The sequence below is a fragment of the Lithobates pipiens genome, unplaced genomic scaffold, assembly GCF_037356315.1.
Source record: "Lithobates pipiens isolate NorthernLeopardFrog02 unplaced genomic scaffold, aLitPip1_a1.2 Scaffold_3, whole genome shotgun sequence".
In the NCBI taxonomy this organism is placed as follows: Eukaryota; Metazoa; Chordata; class Amphibia; order Anura; family Ranidae; genus Lithobates; species Lithobates pipiens.
This window is the reverse complement of record NW_027507790.1, coordinates 130,298,640-130,323,712: the sequence shown is the minus strand read 5'-3', so window position 1 is coordinate 130,323,712 and position 25,073 is coordinate 130,298,640.

Sequence of the window (25,073 nt, the reverse complement as noted above, 5' to 3'; positions counted from 1 at the left end):
GTGATCAATCTATCCAATCAAGAGCCGGGATCCTGTGGAGAGAGGGACAGCGCGTTCTCGCCAAGGTAAATACGGGGCTCAGGTAAAGTAAAATGGGGGGCCTAGGGGGCCGGTCACTGGCAGGTGTTTTTTTACCTTAATGCATAGGATGCATTAAGGTGAAAAACACAAGGGTTTACAACCCCTTTAATGTTACCCTATGTTTTGCACAGGGCTGTCAGACATAGTGTGATGTTATGGAGGGAAAGACTAATCGGTGTATAGTACTGTTGCTCCTTCATCGTTCATTCTATTTGATGTTGCCGTTTATTAGTATACATCTATACTTTTTATATCAATAAAGCAATCACAAAGATAATGCGCTAGGCTTGTGCTCCCTCTGTTTCTTATCCCTGCTTGTGCTTTCCCTGGTGCAGGTTTCCTCAACAGGTAAAAAAAAAATCCATATTTCGAGTTCGTATTTAGCTGTCTTTTTTTCAGCTCTAATGACTTCAAAAACATTGACATCTTTCATTAGCATGTTTGGATTATTAAATCTGATCTAAAAAGGATCTAATTAGTTTTGCAACAGCTTTAGCAAAAACTGCAATCCTAAGGTTTGTGCTCACATTCCCACTGCTTTCATTCATGTCCTCAAATACCTAGCAGTAGAAAGATATGATGAATCAATTCAAATGTGTCAGTAATTGGAATTGTATAACAAAATAGGCCTTTTATGTAGATTTGAGAGTTAGGCTATTATTCCTTACTTACTGGGTTATCCGCCATCTATAGGTGAATGGACACTGGTAGACCAAAGGTCCACCCTCATATAACCCCTCTCATACAGGAAGTACTTCAGTTTTTTTGACCAGTGTCTGCAAGGTGGATGGGCACGTTTGTTTGAACTCTTGAGCTCCAGACCTTGAGTTCCTTGAATGGTTCCTAAAAGAATCAAGGGATTTACCGATCTGATCCATTTGAAGAAAAGCTTATATGCTTAAATAAATGTTACCCGGGCCTCTCAAAGAAGACACAAGGATCCTGCAAGGTTTTGCCTGTAACGTAACCTTTGGGCGCTGGACCCTGTGTAGTGGAGTCCTGGACACTACAGAGCTAAGACATTTATGCGCTTTACAGGTCCAAGGGAGTGGAGCCTAAAATATGAAAAGGGTAACCAGTCCTTAAAGGTGCCCAATTGATGGAACCTGCCGCGATGGGTGAAGATTGGGCTCTTAGTTTCTAAGGTCGTCCTGCACCTGGATGGATAAGTGAAACCCCCCTTGTTACTTATTGTGGGACCCTGTGTATTGTAACAATCTGTGCCAGACACCAGTGTGGCGATGACCACAGAGGGGAGCTTGGGCTGGCTGCTGGTATTTTGTGGTAGATCCGCCAGGGCGCACGTAGTCGTACACTGCTGCGCAGGTACGCCGTGATCACGCACACATGTGCGCGAGCCTCCCGGTGCACAGCCATATTATTTAAACAACATGCGGCGCTTCCAAGGAACAGCTGTGGGACACAGAGCAGGCTCTGAACCAGTTCACTTCAACAGTTCATTCCTCCTTGCCCGGGTCACGTGAGTCCTCCATGTGTTGGTTGGTAGGCTAAAGTGCTTAGCAGGATGGTTGTATAGTGGCTTGGTGAGCCCAATTAACTCTTTTGCTGCCAGGCCCTGCACGCCATTTTTACACTCAGGTGGCCAGGCCATTTTTGCAATTTTTCCATTGTTTTTTTTGTATTTCCCTTACAGCTTTCAGAGTCTGTCAACCACTTAAGGACCGGAAGATTTTCCCCCTTAATGACCAGGCCATTTTTTGCAATATGGCACTGTGTGCTGTACCCAAACAAAATAATTTTTTTCCACAAATAGAGCTTTCTTTGGGTGGTAATTGATGGCCACTCGCATCAGCCCCCCTGTAGAGGGCGCAAACCCAACACATCACATCACCCAAAGAACACCATCCCCACAGTGAAACATGGTGGTGGCAGTATGATGTGGGGATGTTTTTCAGCAGTCGGGACTGGGAAACTGGTCAGAGTTGAGGCAAAGATGGTTGGTGCTAAATACAGGGATATTCTTGAGCAAAACCTGTACTGCTCTGTGTGTGATTTGAGACTAGGACAGAGGTTCACCTTCCAGCAGGACAATGACCCCAAACACACTGCTAAAGCAACACTTGAGTGGTTTAAGGGGAAATATGTAAATGTGTTGGAATGGCCCAGTCAAAGCCCAGACCTCAATTCAATAGAAAATCTGTGGTCAGACTTAAAGATTGCTGTTCACAAGTGCAAACCATCCAACTTGAAGGAGCTGGATCAGTTTTGCAAGGAGGATTTGGCAAAAATCCCAGTAGTAAGATGTGGCAAGCTCATAGAGACTTATCCAAAGCGACTTGGAGCTGTGATAGCCACAAAAGGTGGCTCTACAAAGTATTGACTTTAGGGGGGTGAATAGTTATGCACATTGACTTTTTCTGTTATTTTGTCCCATTTGTTGTTTGCTTCACAAAAAAAAGCATCTTCATAGTTGTGGGCATGTTCTGTAAATTAAATGATGCAAATCCTCAAACAATCCATGTTAATTCCAGGTTGTGAGGCAACAAAACACAATAAATGCCAGGGGGGGGTTAATACTTTTTCAAGGCACTGTACGATGCCCACCCAGGATCCCATCTGCGGACGTCATATGACAATGGGTGGGGAAGGAAGTGGTTAAGTTTAAAATCCTTTTCTTTGAATACATCACGGGACACAGAGGTCCCTCCCCTCTTTTGGGGATTCAGTGCTTGGTACAAAACTGAAGTACTTCCGGTATGGGAGGGGTTATATAGGGGCAGACTTCCTAGCTAAGACCTTTGGTCTACCAGTGTCCATTCACCTATAGATGGCGCATAACCTAGTAAGTAACGAATAATAGCCTAACTCTGTGTCCTTTGAAAAGGGTTTTTAAGGGTAAGTATGACGAAAAAATCCTATTTTGGTTCTTTCCAAATATTACTGCTTAGTCCCTAATAAATTGTGGCCAATCCAAAAAACGTAACTGTAGTGCTAAAGTGTAAAATCTGTTTCTCTTCCGTCTCTGAATCAGGAAACTATTTTTTTATTTCCAGTAGTATTCCCACTCGATTGCTCTGAAATTAAATCATATTAAATTATATTATCTGTGCAGTAAATTTGTAACATTTTTACATTTTGTCTCCTAATTTTTGTATTTTATTATACAATTTAGTATTTCCAGTTGCAATGTACTTATTCTTTCCCTCGGAAATTGTAGCCTATCCAAAAAAGGTTTTTAAGGAAAATCTGTACACGATTTCATTTTTTAATCCTGGAAAAACCAAACCCATTTTTTCAGTCACAAAAAATACACTATTTGTTTAATCAAGATGAAATTTGCATGCTCTCTCCCTCTGACATTGCATCTTAGCTAAAAAGGAGTAGATACTGCCCATCAAACTGTTTTTCTTGCTTGTGGCTCTGGAAATGTTTACTTTACCTTAGTTACATGTAACACTTGTAAAGATTCACCACTCCAGAATAATGACCTCTCCCAAAATCAGCTGTCTCCACAATCAAACAAGGTGCCGGCTCTGTTTGCAACAGGGATGAAATGGAAAAAAATATGTACCGTATATACTCGAGTATAGGCCGACCCGAATATAAGCCGAGGCCCCCAATTTACCCCCAAAAAAACTGGCAAACTTATTGACTCGTGTATAAGCCGAGGGTAAGACATGCCTGTCCATCCCTGTGTGTGTGTCCGTCCATCCCTGTGTGTCCGTCCATCCCTGTGTGTCCGTCCATCCCTGTGTGTCCGTCCATCCATCCGTGTGTGTGTGTGTGTGTGTGTGTGTGTGTGTGTGTGTGTGTGTGTGTGTGTGTGTGTGTGTGTGTCCAGCCTACCTGTGTCCTGAGCCTTTGTCCCGAGCCTCCGTCCCGTGCCGAGCCTCCTTGCCTCCGTGCCTCGCCGCCGTGCCTCGCCGCCATGCCATGCCTTGCCTCCGGTCCCGTCCCGTGCCGTGCCGTCCTGTGCCTTGCCTCCGTCCCGTGCCCTCTTCGTTCGTCGGCGCCTCGGCGGCCATTGTAAAATTCAAAAGCTGCGCCGCCGCCTTCGCCTGTGATAGGCGGAACACTGAATTTCCCAGCAGCCTGTGTTCCGCCTATCACGTACATCGTATCATCCTCGTCCGTAGTACGAGGATGATACGAAGTCCGTGATAGGCGGAACACAGGCTGCTGGGAAATTCAGTGTTCCGCCTATCACAGGCGAAGGGGGAGCCGGAGGCGCGGCTTTTGAATCAGAATGGCCGCTGGCTGTCTGCTCGACACGCTGATCGAGCGGGCAGACAGCGATGACTCGAGTATAAGCCGAGGGGGGCACTTTCAGCCTCAAAAAAGAGGCTGAAAATCTCGGCTTATACTCGAGTATATACGGTAGCTGGATAGCTGCACTCCAGATATTCACCTTTATTGAATAATTTTTTTTAAAATCAAGACATCTAGGCTAAGTACAGACTAACTTCACAGCCGCTGACATGTTTCACACCAAACACGGTGCTTAGTCATAGCTCGTACATCCCCACAAATACTAAATTGTATAATAAAATGAAGGGGAGCAGGTGTGTTTAATTTGGTGTGATCACACTCACTCTCTCATACTGGTCACTGAAAGTTCACCTCATGGCAAAGAACTCTGAGAATCTGAAGAAAGATTTGTTGCTCTACATATAGATGACCTAGGCCAGTGATGGCGAACCTTGGCACCCCAGATGTTTTGGAACTAGATTTCCCATGATGCTATGATGCTCATGCACTCTGCAGTGCAGTTGAGCATCATGGGAAATGTAGTTCCAAAACATCTGGGGTGCCAAGGTTTGTCATCACTGGCCTAGGCTATAAGAATATTGCCAAGACTCTGAAACTGAGCTGTAGCACAGTGGCCAAGACCATACAGTGGTTTAACAGGACAAGTTCTACTCAGAACAGGCCTTGTCAAAGAAGTTTAGTAATGTAATTGGTAGCAGTAATCAGCATGGATTCATGAAGAATACTTCTTGCCAAACCAATCTATTAGCCTTCTAAGAGGAGATGAGCTGCCATCTAGATAAAGGAAGGCACGTAGACGTGGTGTATCTGGACTTTGCAAAAGCATCTGACACAGTTCCCCATAAATGTTTACTATACAAAGTAAGGTCCGTTGGAATGGACCATAGGGTGAGTATATGGATTGAAAACTGGCTACAAGGGTGAGTTCAGAGGGTGATGATAAATGGGAAATACTCAGAATGGTCAGGAGTGGGAACTGGGGTCCCAGGGTTCTGTGCTGGGACCAATCCTATTTAATTTGTTCATAAACGACCTGGAGGATGGGGTAAACAGTTCAATCTCTGTATTTGCGGACATTACTAAGCTAAGCAGAGCAATAACTTCTCCACAGCATGTGGAAACCTTGCAAGAAGATCTGAACAAATTAATGGGGTGCGCAACTACATGGAGAATGAGGTTTAATGTAGAAAAATGTAAAATAATGCATTTGGGTGGCAAAAATATGAATGCAATCTACTCACTATGAGGTGAACCTCTGGGGCAATCTAGGATGGAAAAGCATCTGGGGGTCCTAGTAGATGATAGGTTCAGCAATAGCATGCAATGCCAAGCGGCTGCTAACAAAGCAAACTGAACAGAATATTGGCATGCATTAATTCTCCCACTCTACAAGACTCTGGTCCAGCTGCACCTGGAATATGCTGTCCAGTTCTGGGCACCAGTCCTTAGGAAGGATGCACTGGAAATGGAGCGAGAACAAAGAAGGACAACAAAGCTAATAAAAAGTCTGGAGGATATTAGTTATGAAGAAAGGGCGTGAGCACTGAACCTATTCTCTCTGGAGAAGAGACGCTTGAGAGGGGATATGATTTCAATTTACAAATACCATACTGGTGACCCCACAATAGGGATAAAACTTTTTCACGGAGGGGAGTTTAATAAGACATGTGGCCACTCACTAAAATGAGAAGAAAAGAGGTTTAACCTTAAACTGTGTAGAGGGTTTTTTACTGTAAGAGCGGCAAGGATCACACACATAGGTTGGACTTAATGGACTTGAGTCTTTTTTCAACCTTACCTACTATGTAACTATGTAAGTTGAGTGCACGTACTCAGCGTCATATCCAGAGGTTGTCTTTGGGAAATAGATGTATGAGTGTTGCCAGCATTGCTGCAGAGGTTTAAGAGGTGGGGCGTTAACATGTCAGTGCTCAGAACATAGGGTGCATTAAATTAGTCTGCATGGCTGTCACCCCAGAAGGAAGCCTCTTCTAAAGATGATGAACAAGAAACCTGCAAACAGTTTGCTGAAGACAAGCATCCTAAGGACATAGGTTACTGGAACCATGTCCTGTGGTCTGATGAGACCAAGGTAAAAGTATTTGTTTCAGATGGTGTCAAGCGTGTGTGGTGGCAACCAGGTGAAGAGTACAAAGACAAGTGTGTCTTGCCTACAGTCAAGCATTGTGGTGGGAGTGTAATGGTCTGGGGCTGCATGAGTGTTGTCGGCACTGAGGAGCTAACGTTCATTGAGGGAACCATAAATTCCAACATGTACTGTGACATACTGAAGCAGAGCATGATCCCCTCCCTTCAGAGACTGGACCTCAGGGCAGTATTCTAACATGATAACGACTGCAAACACACCTGCAAGACGACCACTGCCCTACTAAAGAAACAGAGGGTAAAGGTGATAGACTGGCCAAGGATGTCTCCAGACTTAGGCTGGATTCACACCTATGCAGTTTTAGTGCTTCTTGCATTTTGTAGATTTGCACTACAGTCCATTTAACATGGTTTCCTATGGAACACGTTCTGTAGTGCAAATCTGAAAAATGCACAAAGCACTAAAAATGCATAGGTGAGAATCCAGCCTTAAACCCTATTGAGCATCTGTGGGGCATCTTCAAATAGAAGGTGGAGGAGCACAAGGTCTCTAACATCCACAAGCTCCGTGATGTTATCATGGAGGAGTGGAAGAGGACTCAAGTGGCAACCTGTGAATCTCTTGTGAACTCCATGCACAAGAGGGTTAAGGCAGTGCTGGAAAATAATGGTGGCCACTAGGGATGAGCTTGGTGTTCGAGTCGAACGCATGTTCGACTTGAACACCAGCTGTTCACCCGTTCGGCGAAGCCAGAACTCTGTGGGCCGTTCACGTCAAATTCGTGTGGCGCTCACGCCCCACAATGCACTGCGCCATCGCAGTGCATTGCTGGCTCATGATTGGCCAAGCATGCACTGTGACCCCGCATGCTTGGCCAATCACAGCACTGGCAGCGAGGAGAGCCATAATTGGCCACAGGCAGGATGCCTGTGGCCAATTATAGCTCAGGCTGTTTAGTACATGCCCCACACTATATAAGGCCTCCAGCACGGTGGCCTTGTGTAGTGTTCCGGCGTCTGCAGGAGTTAGTGAGTGTTGTGTGCCTCCAGCGCAGTATACACCTGTATCTGCCCTTTATTGCTGTTCTCTAATTGAGCCATCTGCAGGAGTTAGTTGGTGTTGTGTTCCTCCAGTGCAGTATAAACCTGTAGCTACCTATATTCTCTAATTGAGCCATCTGCAGGAGTTAGTGGGTGTTGTGTGCCTTCAGCGCAATATACACCTGTATCTACCCTTTATTGCTGTTCTCTAATTGAGACATCTGCAGGAGTTAGTGGGTGTTGTGTGCCTCCAGCGCAATATACACCTGTATCTATCCTTTATTGCTGTTCTCTAATTGAGCCATCTGCAGGAGTTAATGGGTGTTGTGTGCCTCCAGCACAGCACAGTATACACCTGTATCTACCCTTTATTGCTGGTGTTCTATAATAAAGGCATCTGCAGGAGTTAGTGGGCATTTTGCGCCTCTAGCACAGCACAGTATACACCTGTATCTACCCTTTAATTGCTGGTGTTCTATAATAAAGGCATCTGCAGGAGTTAGTGGGTGTTGTGTGCCTCCAGCACAGTACAATATACACCTGTATCTACCCTTTATTGCTGGGGTTCTCTAATACAGCCATCTGCAGGAGTTAGTGGGTGTTGTGTGCCTCCAGCGCAGTATACACCTGTATCTACCCTTTATTGTTGTTCTCAAATAGAGCCATCTGCAGGAGTTAGTGGGTGTTGTGTGCCTCCAGCACAGCACAGTATACACCTGTATCTACCCTTTATTGCTAGTGTTCTATAATAAAGGCATCTGCAGGAGTTAGTGGGTGTTGTGTACCCACAACACAGCACAGTATACACATGTATCTACCCTTTATTGCTGGTCTTCTATAATAAAGGCATCTGCAGGAGTTAGTGGGTGTTGTGTGCCTCCAGCACAGCACAATATACACCTGTATCTACCCTTTATTGCTGGTGTTCTCTAATACAGCCATCTGCAGGAGTTAGTGGGTGTTTTGTGCCTCCAGTGCAGTATACACCTGTATCTACCCTTTATTGCTGTTCTCAAATAGAGCCATCTGCAGGAGTTAGTCAGTGTTGTGTGCCTCCAGCACAGCACAGTATACACCTGTATCTACCCTTTATTGCTGGTGTTCTCTCATACAGGCATCTGCGGGAGTTAGTGGGTGTTGTGTGCCTCCAGCACAATATACACTACCCAATTGCTGGTTTTCCCATCTCACTGCAGGCTATTATCATGTCTGGAAGGCCAACAAGGAGAGGCTGACAGGCACGAGCCAATAAAAGAGGGCAAGCAAGCTCTGTGTCTAGAGACAACTGTGCTGGTCGTGGACGCAGTGCATCGTCATCAGCACGTGGCCATGGGACACGCTTGTCCTTATTTTCGGCAGCTGGACGTGTTGAGCCGCATCATGCCGAAGACTTGGTAGAGTGGATTACCAAGCCCTCTTCATCCTCCTCATCCTCTCTCACCCAGGCTCAGGGTACTAGCAAAGCAGCTGCCACCGCATCCTCTTCCCTCGTCTCAATATCATCATCAGTCACTCCTTCCCTAGACCCACCATGTCCTCCTGAGGAGTCCCTGGAACTGTTTGAGTACAGTGTTGGGTACATGCTCCAGGAGGATGCCCAGTGTTTTGAAGGCTCTGATGACGATACTCAGCTAGAGGAAGGCAGTAGCGTGAGCACAGAGAGAGGGGATGCTCAAGAAGGACAGCAATCTGGCAGTCATATTCCACAAGCTGCAGCATACTGCCATTTTTGCTCCAGTGATGAAGAGGGAGGGGATGATGAGGTCACTGACTCCACATGGGTGCCTGGTAGGAGAGAGGAGGAGGAGGCGGCACATCTCCAACAAGGCAGGATGCCCTCCAGAGGCCAGCTTAGGGGCAGCACACCCACTGAATCACACCACAGAGCTCCGCCTGTGAAGGGCGCTGCCTCTGCGCGTTATTCCAAAAGTTCTTTGATGTGGGCCTTTTTGAGATGAGTGCATCAGATCGCACTGCTGCTATTTGCAACATATGTCTCAAGCGTATCTCACGTGGCCAAAACATCAGCCGCTTGGGCACCACATGCTTGACCAGACATATGTTGACCTGCCGTGCATCTCGTTGGCAAGCGTAAGACCCACACCAAAGAACAAAGCGGACCTCTCCTTGCTCCTCATCAGCTGGGATCTCCAACCCCACTAGACCTTCAGTCCTCTCTGAAACCTGCACTGAGAGGAATGAAGGTGTAGAATTAGATGTGTCACAGTCAAGTGCTTGCGGACACTCTGCTAGCAGTACACCCACATCAGATTGTAGCAGGCAAATTTTCCTACCCCAGCTGCTGGACCGTAGAAAGAAGTTCACTCCCAGCCATCCACATGCCCAGTGGTCGAATGCTAGCTTGGCAAAATTGCTAGCACTTCAGCTGCTGCCTTTTCTGTTGGTAGACTCGGCCCCCTTCCGTGAGTTTGTGCAATGTGCGGTTCCTCCGTGGCAGGTCGCCAAACGCCACTTTTTCGCACCGGCATGTGAAAGGCAATGTCCTTGCCTCGCTGGACATGGCGGTCAGCGGTAAGGTGCATATTACCGCTGACTCATGGTTCAGCAGGCATGGACAGGGACCTTACCTGTCTTTCACGGCCCATTGGGTCACTCTTCTGGGAGCTGGGAAGGATGCAGGACAAAGTGCAGTAGGGTTGGAGGTTGTTCTGCCACCACGCCTCCAAAATGCTACTACTGGTTGTGACACACCTCTCTCCTCCACCCCCTCCTCTTCTTCTTCCTCCATATCCTCTTCCAGTGCTCTGTCCTCGGAACCAGCGGTGCTCCATAGGCGTTCAATGGGCTACGCAATTACGCAGGCAAAAAGATGCCAATGCCGTGATTGCGCTGGTTTGTTTGGGGGACAGGAGCCCTACTGGGGCAGATATTTGGTCAGCTCTGCAGGGGCAGGCCGAGAGGTGGTTAACGCCACACCAGCTTAAGCCAGGAATGGTGGTTTGTGACAATGGCACCAACCTCCTCTCCACCCTCCGACAGAGACAACTGACACATGTGCCCTGTGTGGCTCACGTCCTTAACCTGGTGGTGCAGCGGCTCTTGGGCAGGTACCCAGGCTTACAGGATGTCCTGAAGCAGGCCAGGAAAGTCTGTGCATTTCCGCCGATCATTTAATGCCAGTGCTCGGCTGGCTGAGCTCCAAAAGGAGTTGAACCTGCCCAAGAACTGCCTTATATGGGACATGCCCACCAGGTGGAACTCAACGTTGGCCATGCTGCAGCGGCTGCACACGCAGCACAGGGCCATCAATGAGTTCTTGTGCGACTACGGCACCAGGATAGGGTCAGGGGAGATTGTTTTTTTTTCTCACCACACCAGTGGGCATGATCAGGGATGCATGCACTGTCCTGTCACCTTTTGAGGAGGCCACCCTTGTGCAGCAGTGGTGAGCAGTGACAGTGCATGCATCAGTGACATTGTACCTCTTGTCCACCTGTTGGAGCATACACTGCGTGGAATAATGGACAGGGCACTTGAGGCAGAACAGAGGCAGGAAGAGGAGGACTTCCTTGCCTCCCAAGGCTCCCTTTATCTAGACAATGTTCCTGCTGTCTCAGCCATCACACAGGAAGAGGAGGAGGGGGATAGTGTCAGCATTGAGGTGGAGCCTGGCACTCAGCATCAGCAGCAGTCTTGTAGGGATGATTTACAGTCCCAAGAAACCCGTGGACTTCTACGTGGCTGGGAGGAGGTGACTGTGGATCATGTTGTCCTTAGTGACCCAGAAAACTCTGGACCGAATGCCTCAGCTAACCTACGCTGCATGGCCTCCCTGATCCTACAAAGCCTGCGGAAGGATCCTCGTATTCTTCGGATCAAGGAGAGGGACCATTACTGGCTGGCCACTCTCTTTGATCCACGGTACAAGGGTAAGGTTGTGGACCTTATCTTTCCGTCGCACTTTTATTTTTGCATATAGGGCTGGCTTACTTTGTGTTAGCTGCTTTTTTTTTTTTTTTCGCTGGTTTGGAGCGCTTGCTCATATTGTTAGATTAAATACTTTGATAATGCTTTTAGCTATATTGTCCCTGCTACTTCCAGCTCTCAATTATGGTTTATCGTTGCTACACCAAAAAATTGTTGTCTTTGAAAGAACTACCAAATAAAGCCCCTTTCTTTTGAAAATCTAGCATAGTGGGCTGCTGCTATATGTAAGAAAATTAATAGTATAACGTAAACAACATTATTGCACATGCAATTTCTATAATGCCAGGATAAGGTATCAATGATGCGGTCCCTGAGAATTTCAAAGGTCTGTAAAACCACATAAAGCTTTAGGTCATCCATTAATCATTTAATTTGAAGGATTTTTATCATTTCAATGTTGCCCTTTAAGCTACCTGAAAAGTCCCTTTGCTTGTCAAATGTCAGAGATCCTCAGAGTGCCTAATCCTCTGATTCAAAACCCAGAGACAGCCTTTGGTACCCTTCACATGCTATTCAAGCGGTTGCCTAAATATCCTTTGTAGTCCCCAATAAATAAATGAATGCATTGTAGGATTCTGTTCCCCTGTTTAAACCAAAGCTGTACAGTGTATCTACAAGGCCTGAAAGTCAGTTCATAGTGCTATCATGATGATGTGCCGATGTTGTTAGAAAGGTATAAGGAGGCTTTAGCTAAACCCCACACTCAGGCACTGAACTATGGCTAATGGACCATGGCCTGCAGTACTAAAATCACTGTATTTGAGATATCAAAGTATATGTAAAGGCAACATTTTTTCTTGGCATGGGGAAGCGTAATGCCCCGTACACACGATTGGACTTTCTGCCAACAAAACCGTGGATTTTTGCTGAAAGGATGTTGGCTCAAACTTGTCTTGCATACGCACGGTCACACAAATGTTGGCCAACAATTACTAATGTGGGAACGTGGTGTCGTACAACGAGCCGAGAAAAAGGAAGTTCAGTAGACAGTGCGGCTCCTTCTGCTTGATTCTCAGCATGCGTGAACTTTTGTGCGTCAGACTTGTGTACACACGATCGGAAATTCAGACAACAAAGTTTTGTTGGCAGAAAATTTGAGAACCTGCTATCAAACATTTGTTGGCGGAAAGTCCGACAGCAAATGTTCAATGGAGCATACACACGGTCAGACTTTCTGACAACAAGCTCACATCCAACATTTCCGTGTGTACATGTCATTAGAGTTTCTATGGCATGCCGTATCCCCACTTGGAAGATATACTTCTCTATTTCTATGGATGACCAATGTTACTGATACAGACAAGGAGGGGAAATACATAATTTCAGAGTCTTTACCAGAGCAAGAAGTGAGGCTAAATTATCCATTTAGGACATGTGTGCCAGTTACAACCGTTTAAGGTAGGAATTTAGCCCCACTTTGAAAAGATTTTGCCTGCTGTTGCCTCTCTCAGACAGGAAGTAAAGGCAAATCTCAGCAGCAGGACAGGGAAATGATTTTGGGATTATCCCTTTCCCACTTTATCCAAAACAAATTAAAAAAGGCTACACCTCTGTGCAGCATTTTTGAGTGATTCAGGCTTCATTATTTTTAGTGCATGGAGTTTGGCTTTAAACAGTGTAATAACAATGGTTTTCAAGATTTACATTAAACATTTATGTGTAGTAACTGTATTAACATTTAAAGATACATCTGCAACTGCTGTCATGTGGGGAAAAGACTATTTAATACATCCATGGCAAGGCAGTGAAATATATTTTTTTATTAATGACTAAGTAATACTGGTAGCATTGGTTTGTCCTTGGCCCAGCTTCTAACCTCCCAGTGATGAAAATACATATTTGAATGTCATTTCCTTTGCCAATATCTCCAGGGATTGCAGAACATGAAGCTGATTAAAAATATTAAATTGTTCCTAGCAATTCTTGTGTGTGATATCTGAGATTCCGTAGCTTGCCCTTGAAAAGGTGTATCCCTGTTGGAATGTTATACTTTATTTCAGTTTTTATCAACTAAAAAAATTCTACATTGAGATGTATATAATTTACACCATCTGTCACATGCATACAATAAAATGCATTCACATACCCTAAAACTGGCAGCATAGCAAAAGGGGTAGCAAATAAAGCACTACTCTGGTGCCCAGCTTTGACCATTATTCAAGCATATGTGTCTTCTTACCTGTTACTAAAACAACTGCAGCATCATCAGAAAGACAGTTCTATGTTGATGAGCATGTTAAATTGTGTCCACACTTTTCACGAGGGCTGGGAAGATATGAATTACACCACTGAATAAAACATGAATAACCTCCACTATCACATAATGGTTAGTGCAATAGGCCCAAGCATCTCTAATTAGGTAAGTCTTAAGAGGCACGTTGGATATGACAGAGATATAGATGCAGCCATCATAAAGCTGATTGCTACCTGCACCCAAAGACTATGACGACTGCTCTGACCTTACAGCCTACCTTTAGCTGCTCCTCAAGCAGAGTGTATAGGTACAGTATTTACTTTATAGACCACACAAGTCTGTCTGTGGGGGGATGCTCAAATATCAATAGCAGAGATTTTGTAGCACTGACACTGAACAGTACCAACAATATCAACCAAGAAGGGAAATGCCAACTGTGAGCAGAGTGGTCTTTTAAAGGACAATAATGTTATTTTGAAATTCTATTTAAATACCACTGCCATTCCTGGTATATTTATAAATGAGGCTCATCTATAGAACTTGCCGTATCCTTCGAACTTCCTTTGTGTTTTGTATGATGCTCTATGCTGTGTATATTCTATGGTGTATATAGACAGGTGATTGGCTGCAGTATATTTGTCGACCTCAAGATGGTACGGTGTTGTTCCTTCAGGCCGGTGTTCTGTCTAAAAACTTCCACTTATCGAATAGTGTCCGATAGATTCGGAAAATCTCTGAAGATGAACGGCGCCTGCACCGTAAGTTGAGGTGCAAGCCCCACTATCCAAGTGGACATAGGGCTGCACATAGTTAGAGGGCCCCTCACAGGGACGCTTCGCTTGCCACGCTTCGGGCACTGCCTCGCTTCGCTCGGCTTTTAATTCTAACTCTGTCCACTTAGATGGTGGGGCTTGAACCTGGACTCACGGTGCAGGTGCCGTTCATCTTCGGATATTTTCGGAATCTGCTTGTCATGTGTACTGCGCATGCGCACTACACAGCGGACACTATCCGATGGGGAACACTATTTGACATGACACCGGCAGTAGATCATAGAGGACTATTTTGTACCCTATCATGAGTTTCAGACATCTATCTTGGGGAGGCTGTTGCCCCCTATTGGATGCTAAAGTTGGGGGAAAAAAGCAAGATTTGGGCAACCATGTTGACTCAGAACTGCTTACACTTGGCTCCGCTGGCGTGTAGGGGTAAATTAGGGATAAAGCCCTCCCCCCTGATTAGGGAGAGTGAAGGAGTAGCATTAAAGGGAGGTACCTTGATGAGGAAAATAATAGGTTTCTCTTCTGTCAGATCCAGGGGATAGTCTCCTACCCGCAGCTGAATCGCTGCAAGGACTTTTGGGTATTGCAGTGTGACCCAGTGGTACCCCTTCAAATCAAGTGCTCCTCCAGCATCCTGTGACCTGTAAGTGTATATTATAACGCTTCTGAAAAAATGCTAAAAACATTACATTCCTTGCCTGAAGAATTGTATTATCTGCAGCATACGTAGTACTCTCGCTATAACTGCCTTAATTTATTCATTATGTACATTATAAACAACATTTAACTCCCTGTAGTGATACTTCCCAATCCTCGTGTTACGATGCCTGTGGAATTGCATAATTCCTCCAATAATGTGAGGGGGGAATCCTCTGTAGGAGGGGGAGTCAGTGAGTGGAGGAAGTGGCCTAGTTGGCGGGCCCTCAGGAAGTCCAGTCTGAACTGGCCTGTGGGCTTGAAGAGCTCTGCTATTGTGTACCATCTACCCCTAGTACTGAAGTGGGAGGATTGAAATAGGCCCACGTCTGCCAGTCTCCGGAATATTGGGTCATAATTTCCCGGCAAAAAACTGGGGTTCCCCAAAATGGAGAAAAGAGGCGAGTTAGGAGATGATATGGAGTTCTCTGCTATAAGGCGGGCACAAATTTGTGATGTGTTGCCAATTAGTGGGTGTTGCTTGTCTTCGGCTGGAAGGGACGAGTGGCACCAGGGGGCTCTGTTAAGGGGGATCCCGCTTTGGTGTTGCTCTAGCTGTGTTCAAAGCTTGGACTCATAATGCCGGGTCCAGTCTATGAGTCTTCCTAGGTGTGTTGCTCGGTAATATGTGCGAATGTCTGGCAGCGCAAGCCCACCGTGTTGTTTGGGAAGGACTAAAAGTTTGTGTGAGAGTCGTGGCCTTTTCTTAGCCCAGACGAATTCTGTGAACGTAGTTTGTACCTGCTAAAAGTAGGAAGTCGGTATGTGGATGGGTAGTGCCTGCATGAGGTACAGGAATTTCGGGAGGATCGTCATTTTTAATATATTGCAGCGGCCTATCCACGAGTGTAGGCCCATGCTCCATTTGGTCAGTAGTGTCCTAACTGTGTTCAGGAGAGGCGGAAAATGAAGTTCATATAGCCGCGTGAACTTGCAGGGTATGTTTGTACCCAAGTACTTCAGAGGGGTTGCTGTCCATTTCTGTTTGAAGCTAGATTGTAGGTAGGCAAGTTGGGTCGGTGGAATCTCCATTCCCATTGCTTCTGATTTGGCGAAATTGATTTTTAAGTTGGAGATAGCTCCATATGTAAAATTCATATAAATTCCCGTAGGAGGTTAGGAAGGGAGATCGTGGGGGTGGTGAGTGTGAACATAAGGTTGTCCATGTAAGCTGAGACCTTGTGTTGGGTTTGGCGGACCTGCACACCCGAGATGTTGGGATTTAATCGTATATAGCATAAGAACGGTTCGAGGGATAGGGCGAACAGGAGGGGAGACAACAGACAGCCCTGCCTTGTCCCGTTGGTGATCGAAAATGGGTCTGAGAGTACACCATTGGCCCTGACTCTAGCCGACGGGGTCTTGTACGTTGCGGATATCCAATTTAGCATATTGTCACCCAGACCTATATGTCAAAACGTGGCAAACATAAACGCCCAGCTCACACGGTCAAATGCTTTCTCAGCATCTGTGCTTAAGAATACATTGGGTGTTTTGGTGTGGGTGACCGAATAGAGCAGGTTCAGGACTTTTGTGGTGTTGTCCCTTGCCTCTCTTGTGGGGACGAAACCTACTTGGTCAAGATGGATCAAGTGGGCAAATCAATCTGTAGTCTGGTAGCTATTATTTTGGTGAACAATTTAAGGTCTGTATTGAGAAGCGATATAGGTCTGTAGCTTCCACAGTTGGTCGGGTCCTTACCTTCTTTCGGTATAACGGATATATAGGTTTGTAGCGTGGTGGCGAGTAATTTTCCTCCGTCATTGAGGCCGTTAAGCATCTTAACCAGATGATCGCTCAACACCGTGAACAGTATCTTATAGTATTGGAGAGTAAGTCCATCAGGTCCGGGGGCTTTACCGACTTTGGTGTTCTTAATTGCCGCTTGTATTTCGGTTACCGTAATGGGGGCCTCTAATAGTTCACGTGATTCGGTGGAAAGGGTGGGCATGTGGGAAGTGACAATGTAGTCAGTTATGTGTTCAAGTGGTGGAGGTGAGCTGTTCAAATTGTAGAGTGATTCATAGTAAGATTTAAATTCCTGTGTTATTTGCTGGGGCAGGGCTACCTTTTGTCGTGTCGAGGATTGTATGAACGGTATGTAAGAGGCTGTTCTCTGGTCGCGTAGGGATTGAGCAAGTAGTCTGCCGCATTTATTTCCCGATTCGTAGATCTTTTTGCGTGAGAATTGTAGGGCCGTCTTTGCTTTAAAATTAAGCAGGTCAGTGACTTGCGTGCGTAATGCGTCAAGTTCTCTTCCCAGTGGGTCTGTCGGGGTTCGTTTGTGTCTGGATTCTAGGGTTTGGAGTCTGTTAAGCAGTGAGGTCAGTTGGGCTGTCCTCTGTTTTTTGAGTCTTGCGCCGTGTTTAATAAGTACCCCGCGTATTGCAGCTTTATGGGCCTCCCAGACTAGGTCCTCTTTGCTGTCGGATCCGCTGTTAGTGTTGAAGTATTCAGAGATTTTTCTCATCACATCTGCGAGGGTGTCGGGGTCCTTCAGGAGACTTTCATTGAGCCGCCATGACTTCCTTTGACTTCTTTGGTAGTCTGTCAGGGTGTAGCGCAGGATGGCTGGGGCATGGTCTGACCATGCTATGGACCTTATAGAGGTGTTTTTCACCGCTTGGAGTTGGTTATGTGGTAGTAGGATATAGTCAATCCAGGAGTATACGTTGTGGGGACATGAATAGAATGTATAGTCCCGTTCTCCGGGGTGGAAGAGGCGCCAGGTGTCTATCAGCTGCGCTGTGTGAAGGGCTTGGTGAATGGTTTTACGCGCTTGCCCGGAAGTGGAGGAGCGGCCTGTGGATGTGTCTTCCTTCGAGATTAAGGGAATATTAAGATCCTCGCCCACAATAAGTTGTCCCACAGTAAATCTCTGTAGAGCAGAAAGATGCTTTTTAATTAAAGTGTCCTGCTGGGTGTTTGGCACGTAAAGGTTCGCAATGGTCACCTCCACGTCTCCAATCAGGCCCTTGAGGAATATAAATCTACCCATCGGGTCTGTTAGTACGGCTGTCAGGGTCCAGAGAATTTTTGCTGATATCAAAATGTACACCCCTCGGGATTTGGCTTCCGTATACGTCGAGTGGTATACCGTCGGGAAGTATTTGTTTTTGAGGATCGGGAGGGTATTGTCACGGAAGTGCGTCTCTTGTAAAAGGACAATGTCTGCCCTTAAGTGCCTTATGTCATTTAGCAGCATTCTCCTTTATTCTGGGACGTTAAGTCTCTTCGCATTTAACGTAACAATGTTGATATCTTCCATGGTTTAGGGGGGAGTGGGGCAACTAGGTGACGGGTGGGTTGGGGGGGAGGGAAGGAGGGGGAGGGAAAGGGCCAGTAAAGGTCAATCAAGACTTAGGAGGGGGCAGAGGATGAAGTAGGGAGGATAAGAATCCTCTAGAAGGTATCAGTTCTAAGAGGGTGTGGGCGCGCCCTCACAGGCTGAGTGCCCGCAACGGTCGTCCACCAGTTAAGCTGATAGTCTAAAGTGTTAGCAAGGTATATGCTATGACGCTCCCCAGGGAAACTGGGTAACGAGCGCCATCCTAAGTGGAGGTGTGTTCGGCAAGGGCCTTTGGGAGTCTCCCAGTCCCTTCCCGACCCTGCAGACCCTTCCTAAATTCAATAGGTGTGGACCATCATTATGATAGATAGGCATGTATAGTTCAAGATGCATAGTACTAGAGCATGCATTTTATTGCTTTTTTAGCTGCTAAGTATCCTATAGGGTCAAACATGAACATAGGCAACATAATAATTATAGCAATTATAGCAGAATGCATAGGATGAGTCATCTTAAGCGGTGTGTCCCCATTTAAACCGGCTCCCCCCCTGTGCCATCCCCCAGTTCTGTCGGTGCACACCCGACCCAGCGGCATCCGGATGCCTCTCCGGGGTGAGGTGGGGTCGAAAGGGGCGCCCCGCGAAATTGCCCCTCCCGGCACTTCCAGGCAACGTCATTAGAGCAGTGTCAGTTACTTCACCCACCCAGCCCGCCCCCCCCCCCCAGGAGCACGCCGGAGGCGCCACCCCCCAAGTGTAGATTCACCGCTCCAGCGGTACCTACCACCTCGGTGTCCCGTTGGGCTCTGCCGCACCTTGGGGTTAGGGTCCCGTCCCCGCATGTGCCATTGCAAAGTGTGTAATCCCCACCCTCTGTTAGCACTCACGTGACCGATATACGTGCCAGTGTGCGGGTCCTCTCCACCAGGAGGTCTGCGGCAGTCCTTGTGGTTTAAGCCCTTCCAAGTCAGTGGGTTAACGTGTCTGATGGGGAAGGAGGGGTACAGGCCGAGTGTCCTGGTGTTTCTTGTTGTCAGAGACTGCAGGTGGTGCGAGGTGCCTCCCGAGGTTGGCTAGCAGTGGGGCTACCTTCGTTGCCAGCGGTGAGGGTTTTGTTTTGCAAAATGGAGAGTGGGGTGCGGTCACTCAGTTGTGATATCTTCTCAGGGAGGGGAGTCACCCTCAAAGTCACAGCTCCCTGGCGTGTCAGTCGGGGTTAGCTCGGGGGGCGCCTGGGGTCCTGGATCCGAGGAAGGATAGAATATGTCCATGGCTCCCAGGGGTGTCTCCCGCGCCCCGGGATCTCAGTGCCGTATCAGTCCAGGAAGGGGGGAAAGCACCGTCCAGAGAGAATGCCATAATGTGACAGGCTGGGGAGACGGGGTCACAGGGGCAAAAGCACTGAGTGTCGGCGTCGCTGCAGCAGTCCAGGCACCCCCCTCAAAACACACCGAGGGGAGGAGCTGTTTAATGGAGGTCTGAGCCTTCCGCATGATGTCTGGTGGGAAGGGGAGCATAACACCTGGGACAGTAATAAGGAATGCAGTCTGTCTATATGCTATGAACAGTGGGGCCAAGAAAGACGTTAGTAACTTTTAGGACTCACGTGACTCAATATTGGTATTGGTGCGGAATCATCCCCTGGACCTCTGCGTGCGCGGGGGCTGAGGGGGTCTGCCCGCAGCTGGGCCATAGCGTCCCGGACCTCTGGGGAGTCTCAACAGCCAGTTAGGAACCTGCACCGGAGCTGCCCCTATGCAAGTGAAAAATTCCAGCAGATCTGCAGGAGATCGCAGAGTAAAGGAGGTTTGCCCTTTATGGAAAATGACCGCCAGGGGGTATCCCCAGTGGTAGGTAAAGCCGTGTCTCCTTGCTGCCTCCAATGCCGGCTTCAGCATTGCTCTTTGTTACAGCGTTGCTCTGGACAGGTCCGGAAGAATCTGTATGCAGGCCCCGTCAAACTCAATCTCTCCAGAGTCCCATGCCTTGCGTATAATGGCCTCCTTCTGTGTGAAGCGGTGCAGGCGGCATAGTACGCCCCGCGGTCTGGATGGGTCTGTCGATCTGGGTCCTAGGGTACGTGGCACCCGGTCGATTTCAAGGGATGGTGGTGGGAGGTCCAGGAGAGTCTGAAATATTGCAGTTACCGTCGCTGCTAGGTCCTCCGGTCCTGTGACCTCAGGGATCCCCCACAGCCACAGGTTGTTGCGGCGGCTGCGATCTTCCATCTCTTCTAATTGTAACTCATCTCCTGGCCAACCAGCTCATGCGAATCCAGTGCCTGTTCCAGGGCCGGTAGCCTGGTCTCCAGTGCTGACGTACGGGTTTTCCCGGAGGTCACTCGGTCCGTGACTGTGCGGAGCTCTGTCCTCACCTCCTGGATGTCTCTGCTGTGCGCTTCCTCTATCCTCTGGATGAGCGTTTCTATGTCGGCTCTGGTCGGCAAGGCCTCTATGTCAGCTCTTGTGGGAAGCGCCCGGAGCATGGTTCAGAGGTCATCATCCAGCTGGTTCTGTGCGGGGTCCGGCATGCCTGAATGGAATACCGCTGGGGTCCCTGTGAAGCTGTCTGGTTCTCCCAGAGGAGCCAATGCAGTGTGCCGGGGAGAATCTGGAGACTGTGCCATGTGCGTCTCGCGCGGTGCAGCTGCTATGTCTCCTGCAAGTTGCCTCTCCGGGGCTACAAAGAAGCTCTGGATACTGGGCTGGGAGGTCCGGTTTCTGGTCCCTCTGGAGGTCGAGCGAGTCCTATAATGATTTGGGGTGCTCATGCCGTGCCCATCGATAGGGAATGGTGCGTTAGGGCCGCAGAAGGTCGGGTTAGGCCGGGAGCTCCTTTTAGCAAATTTTGGCCAGTTTTACATCATTATAATTACTCTGCTGCTGGCTACTTTGACACTGCTGTGTCCTGTGCGGTCTCTTAATTCTTATTAAAAGTCTGATAGAAATTGGCCAGCAGCAGGACAGTCTTGCATGAAGGAGAACAGGAACAACCACAGAAAACTATTTGGCAATTTCTATCTGCTGGTAAAACCGGACCTATTATCGCTTGATGGAAAAGCATGTGCCACTGCTAAACCTGTAAAAAGACTTTTTTCAAACTGAAATTAATCCGATTGGTGTGCTATATTTAGGCCAGGCTACTTGTAAAGGGATGACATTGATTCCACAGCCAAACATGCTGGAATGATGCACTGGCCCTGAGACTTCCCATAAAATTGTCCTCAACACTGCATTGCCTTGGTATATGTTCCAAATAGCAGTGCCCAGCTTCCTATGCTTTTTTTTTTTTTAACTAGTTTGCCCCAAAAGTGGACAAAATTTAAAGCAGTATTAAACCCAAAAGCAAACTTTTATTAGTGCAGCTTACCAATGCTTAGATTTGATTCTTGCATTCATTTTCTTTTGTAGACTTTTTTCTTCTATTTTCATTATTTATTTTCAAAAGAACACACTCTCCTGTAAATGTATTGGATAACAGGGAGGTGACAAGCTATTTACTACTGACAAGGGTGCTTACAATAACCAGATTTTATTTATTTGTGTAAAACTGCTTATAAGATTTAAGCTGGAGTTTGGCTTAGTGTATCTAAACCTGCTAGTTCATCTTAAAGCTCCCCTCAGCCCCAGACTGACAACGCTGCTGTCCAAAGGTGCCCCTGTTCCCATTAATCCAGAGTAGTGCCTCTCTAATATAGAAGGTGTGTTACTGGCCAGATCACCAGGTGAAAACAGAGGGAAAAAAAGCCTAAAAAAACAAATGCAGCCACTACATCTGATTGGTAAGCTGCAATATATTACGTTTTTGGTTTGGGGTTTATTTCCTCTTTAATAACAGGATTCACCCCACCATAGGAACTCAGTTGAATTTGCTGCTAAGTTCAGGTTCACCAAATTTCAAACCACACTCCCAATCTCACGGGGAATCATACCCAGGCAGATTCACTCACCCCTTACTGGGAATTGTGTACTTGTATTAAAACATTAACATTAGATCTATTATCTTTGATGTTTGATTCTGTATATTGCTTACAGGTCAATTCTAATTATCAGGCTGCTTTATTACTTGGCATGGACTATATTTAAGGTTTCCTTTGCACTGTGTACAGTAGTGCATTGAAAAAGTATTAAAGTGGAAGTAAACTCCCCTATCGTTTTCATTCACGGAAGCTGCCATCTTTGCCTCTGTTTAATCTTCAGCTGCCACGGTGCTGCGCATGTGATCCGTTATGACACCAGCCATTGGGTGGTTTGACAGTTTGGTTAAGAGCACAGCCAATGCGCAGTTAGCATTCCCGGCATGCCGTTTTTTGAAACTGTTTAAATCGATGGGTTTACTTCCACTTTAATACCCCTTGAAATTTTCCAAATTTTGTCATGTTACAAACAAAAACCTAAATGTATTTTATTGGGCTTTTATATGATAGACCAACACAATGGCAAGGGTGGATGAAACTAGGTTACCTTACGGCGGCCATGACGATTGGATTAGTTTCAGAACCGATCAGTCTCCAGGCCCAGCCAATGATTTCTGGCCTGGACCTGCTGATCAGATCTGACGAATGAAATGCGTCCCCTGCCTGTAAATGTAAACACAGACAGGGGAAGTGACGTCATCCCTCTCTCTGGAATTCTTTTCTGTCCCAGAGAGAGGACATCCAAATGTGAGGTTGCACCAACACTACACTGACACAGTACATGTAGGCAGACATTTCACCTGATCGCCCCCCCCCCCCCCCCCCAGTTAACCATTTCACTCCCCACTACCCAAAGAAGATGTGTCTGCAGAAGACGTGGATATAGGCATGACACCGGCTTTTATTGTCCCCCTGTCCTGACCAATCTGGTCTTTGCATTGGTGAATGTTTTGAACGCTACCACACACTAGTGGAGCATTAGCGTAGGTTACAGCATTGCACAGTCCTCTCTATTGTTACTGTATTTTAGAACTGTAAAGTTTTATTTTTACTATTTTTATTGTATTTGCTTTGCAGGTATGGTATGTCTTACTGTTATACTGTAATGTCACTTTGTTTTGTTAACCATCATTTGCTTAGCAGGTATGCTATTCAGCTGCAGCACAGGTTTATTTATTTTGACAGCAACAGCATTTGCTCCCACGATATGTAAAGCCGTGACTCCAGCGCTATAGGAGGTGATTTCACCACCACAGTTAAAAAAAATTAACATATTTGCTGGATTGTCCTCATGCTTCGGCATATAATTTTTAGGCACAGACTGGGTTAAAAAAACAAGTTGTTTTATTGAGTTAATGTTTTATCATTACCATTGTTTGCTTTTCAGGTACAGTGGAACCTCAGATTGCGAGTAACTTGGTTAACAAGCATTTTACAATACGAGCAATTATTTTTTTTAAATCCTGAGGCTCGGTTCACACAGGGGCGACACGACTTCAGGACGACTTTGTGAGGCAACTTGGAGACGACTTGAACATGACTTTTAGACACGACCTGGGGCGACTTACAAGTCGCCCCAGGCCAGGCGACTTTTGCCGTGGGCAATCAGAAAATGAGCTCTGAAGGGGGAACTCCACGCCAAATTTCTGAAAAAAATTTGGCGTGGGTTCCCCCTCCGAGAGCATACCAGGCCCTTAGGTCTGGTATGGATTCCAAGGGGAACCCCCTACGCCGAAAAAACGGCGTGGGGGTCCCCCCAGATCCACACCAGACCCTTATCCGAGCACGCTACCCGGCCGGCCAGGAAAGGGGGTGGTGACAAGCGGGCGCCCCCCCCTCCTGAGCCGTACCAGGCCGCGTGCCCTCAACATGGGGGGGTGCCTTGGGGGAGGGGGGGCCGCGCGCCCCCCCCACCCCAAAGCACCTTGTCCCCATGTTGATGAGGACAAGGGCCTCTTCCCGACAACCCTGGCCTTTGGTTGTCGGGGTCTGCGGGCGGGGGCTTATCGGAATCCGGGAGCCCCCTTTAATAAGGGGGCCCCCGGATACCGGCCCCCCACCCTATGTGAATGAGTATGGGGTACAATGTACCCCTACCCATTCACCTGTAAAATAAAGTACAAAAAAAAAACACAACACACAAGATAAAATAGTTTATTGCACAGCTCCGGGGGTCTTCCGTCTTCGGGGGTCTTCTCGCCGGACTCCTCCGCTATCTTCTTGTAGCTCTTTTACTAGCGGAGGAGCCCGGCATTCTTCTTCATCGCCGCGGCCTCTTCTTACGACTTCGGGGGTCTTGTCCCCCTCTTCGGTTCTTCTGCCGGGCCACCGCGCCTTCTTATAGCTCTTTTACAGGTGGTGGCCCGGTCTTCTGTCGCTGCCGCCGCCGCCTTCCGTTCTTCTTCTTCTTCTTCTCCTGGAGATGTTGACTCGACGTTCTCTCCGGCCGCAATGCCAGGGACGCGCTGCGCAGGGAGAAGGAGAAGAAGAACGGAAGGCGGCGGCGGCGGCGGAGATGACAGAAGACCGGGCCACCGCCTGTAAAAGAGCTATAAGAAGGCGCGGTGGCCAGGCAGAAGAACCGAAGAGGGGGACAAGACCCCCGAAGTCGGAAGAAGAGGCCGCGGCGACGAAGAAGAATGCCGGGCTCCTCCGCTAGTAAAAGAGCTACAAGAAGATAGCAGAGGAGTCCGGCGAGAAGACCCCCGAAGTCGGAAGACCCCCGGAGCTGTGCAATAAACTATTTTATCTTGTGTGTTGTGTTTTTTTTTGTACTTTATTTTACAGGTGA